The sequence below is a fragment of the Anneissia japonica genome, unplaced genomic scaffold, assembly GCF_011630105.1.
Source record: "Anneissia japonica isolate Jap-2015-1 unplaced genomic scaffold, ASM1163010v1 scaffold1964_len20763_cov105, whole genome shotgun sequence".
Classification (NCBI taxonomy): Eukaryota; Metazoa; Echinodermata; class Crinoidea; order Comatulida; family Comatulidae; genus Anneissia; species Anneissia japonica.
Window position 1 is genome coordinate 5,872 of NW_022688684.1, and position 3,453 is coordinate 9,324.

General features: G+C 33.2%; 1 protein-coding gene across 1 annotated transcript in view; it reads left to right on the plus strand.

The window, feature by feature from the left end:
- Nucleotides 1-344: 344 nt before the first annotated feature.
- Nucleotides 345-3,453, plus strand: part of LOC117122526 (patched domain-containing protein 3-like) — a gene marked incomplete at its 3' end in the record, with an annotated part of 13,089 nt that continues 9,980 nt past the window's right edge. The window contains exon 1 of the mRNA XM_033268117.1: nucleotides 345-552. The remainder of the gene's footprint in view (nucleotides 553-3,453) is intronic.

Below are 3,453 nucleotides of genomic sequence, written 5' to 3' on the forward strand. Positions count from 1 at the left end.
TCTTATAAAATTTTGAAAATTGACAAATTTACAAAGCAGAACATGATTCAAGAATAAGTTTACATTACGATTATTAGACCTATGATGATCTTATTTATTTTTAAAAGACATTAAAAAGTATGAAATTGTGAAAAAGCTTTGAAATATTATTTTTATCAATCCGTATCCCCATGTAAACCGCATACAAATTCAATGCGATCATCACCCATGTAGGCCGGTATTATGTCATCATACCACATCCAATTGCTGTAAAGCAACACGGGTTCAACTAACAGGTACAAATATTTAATAAAGGTGTTCAAACAAACCTAACATACAATGGATTATGTGTGTATGAGAAGCGCACGGCTAAACTAACACTAACACACAAGCTACTTTACTCGTTATTCATTCTAATTTAACCGGTCGGTATACTGTAACGGTACTAAGATTGTGACTTTTTGTTTTATTTATGAAATTGTTTTAAGCTTTGTTTTAAGTATAAAGTTTGTTTTAAGTATGAAGTTTCTGTATATAAGCACACAATTGACGGCCAACCGGGTTGATCTGACCGTAAGTAAAATAATCTAGGATAAGGTAACTGGAAAACGCAAAACACCCAGTTATTGCGTCTGTTTTTAAACAATAGTATGTATATTCTTTTAATTAGAACGAACACTTCAACCTACAGTTGTTCGTGCTTGTTTGAATAACCGCTGTGCACTGCCACAGTCAGGCTGTTCACCTGCACTTTCTTATGATGAGCCATGGATTTTGGTGTATCTGCATAGTATACAGTCGTGTCGTGATGGAATTGAGAAGGTTTGCATTTCGTTTTTTTACTGTAGAAAATTAGTCTTCATTTACAAAAATTGCAAGGAAGAACTTTTGGTATACAATATGATATATTGATAAGAGTAGACTCAGTAACTTTACAAGTTATTCTCTTTCTTATATTTTTTAAAAGAGTTAGCGGTTGGATAAGGTGGCCTCTTGCATGTGTAGCGGTTTAATTATGAATATTCCATCTCTTTAACCGTTTATGTTCAAATCATGATTTGTAGGGAAAAAAAAATATATAAGAGATAGATTTTTCAGTGGGATTGAGCACTGTTTCACAAAAAATTGAGATATTTTTTTTTTATATATATATATATATACATATATATCCACTTATTCTTTTATATATATATATATATATATATATATAATTGTGTAAAATAAAGGGTGTTATATTAATCCAAGTTTTAGTAAGTAGGCCTAGGCTATACCCAACTAGACACATCTTATGAATTTAATGGTGTCGGATGCATTCAACTTTCTTTTCCACCATTGCACTATAGGGCTTATTCACCAATGCTGGTGGATTGTCTTGTGATCCAGTTATCTTCAAGATAATCAGCAACATAGTTTCACCATTCTCATTAGCTATGTCCAATAATAAGTGAGGTTTTCCAGTTCACCATTATAATCTTAAGTTGACTTTAACTGAGTTCATAATTACTTTGTTTGGATTGAAAGATAATTATTATGCAGATGCTCTTCGATTTTATAGATTGCTAAATGATTCAGACATGTTTGGGAAATTGTGTCGATTTGTTTCTTGTCTCGATTTCAAAAAGTCTTTTAATCACAGTAAGGTTATCAGCAAGGTGTTCACTCATTCAGAATTTTAGGCCTACTAATGGCTAATTTGGTTTCCTTGGAGCTGTTTAATTGGGTTTGCTTTTTTCTGTTTGACAGTTTTTATATCTTTCTTCTTGTTTTAATCAAACCTTAGATCTAACAATTTCATAAAAGTATTGTTTTAGTAATCGTAGCTAGAGCCCAGGCTGGGAAAAGGAGAGTAATGGGCTGCTTTGGGATCCAAGAAGTCGAATTCAGCAATGAGCCTATACTGCTGACGTTATTGTGGGACTAACGTTGGTAAAAGTATTACATTCATTCATTACATTCATTGTGGCTGTTAAGAAAATCGTTAACACAGCGTTGCAGTGACGTTTGCAACGTTATTGCTTGATTATGGTCATACAATAAAAACATTTTGTATACCAAACTTCAACGTTCTTATATAATGTTTTTAGCTGGGTAAGTTGGTAAAAGTAGTAACTAGCCACTCGCTCAGCTTTTTGTTCAATATTATTTACCTTTTGGCTTGACTGCCTTAATTCATAGTGAACCATGGTTGATGTGATTGTTTGAAGTGGTCACGTAGACCTTATAGCCCGTGAAGAAAAACAAAATAATGAAAAAAAAATATTTAAAACATAGGCCTAATATAAAAATTTCGATAAATAGGCCTAAATTTTCAATAAAGTAGAGAAAATTCAATCCCTGGGTAATGTGCACGGGGTGGTTTGAATTTAGCAAGATGATATATACAGTACCGTAGGTCATAAATAGAATAAATTGCGCCAAAAATTAATCACTGGGTACCGTACTTTTCGTGGTCCTATCTAAAACTATATAGGCCTATTAGAAAAACTCCTTTAAGCTGTTCTAAATTTAATAAAGCAGCCCAGTGGAAGTAAAAACTTTGCCATAGACATGTTAACATTTTAAGGACCCCAAGCATGATTTAAGAATCATATGGTACAAGAAGCCCATTGTTAAAATAGAGGTAAACACAACTAAATTTAGGTTATTGCAATACGTCTACGTAATATAAATCCAATGTTAATAACAGGCGCTATGGCGTACAGTATTATGTTTTTTCATCCATTCGTAAACCTACTCATTTTACTTGATAATAAACAAATGATCCAAAGAATTGTGCTTATGAAAACATAGTTACCATTATCAACCGTCTCGCATTGTCCCCCATTTCAAGGTGATTTTCGATGAAACAAGAATTTTGCAGAAACACATGCGTGATCCTAAATTTGTCACGCATTTAACAAAAGTCTATGCGTGATAACGATTTAAGAAATTGGTTGTATTAAAACTATAAAAACGATGATGCAGTAACTTGAATCATGAGAGAGTACAGTATTTCCTTGAAGGCCCTACTTATTTCACTAACGAGTTACTAAAATTGGTCAGTAATGAAATGTTTGTGTAGGTCTACATAGTGCTGGTGCTCAAATTAAACATAGGCCTACATTGAAACTCAAGTTGGCTTTATTAATAATATTTTTGCTTATGTACCTGTATTATCAACAAACACTCACTGAAATCGTTTTAAAACAGCTTAAAAATGCTCAGATCGTGGAAGCGGCGGGGGTGGGGTGTTTCCCCTACCGCTTGGACCCCAGCCAACTGGTATAGTCACTCACGCATTTCAAATCTCTCAGGTTGGTAACTATATGTTGTGGTAATACTGAATTTGTGAACATAAACGATTACTAACGATGATCTACCGTATGGAATCTATGTGAATGTAAAAAAAAACAACTGCCCTTTATTCAGGATGTAAACTCATGTTTCTTGCTGTATATGCAATCAAGGTATATAATAATGGTGATAATACCGATG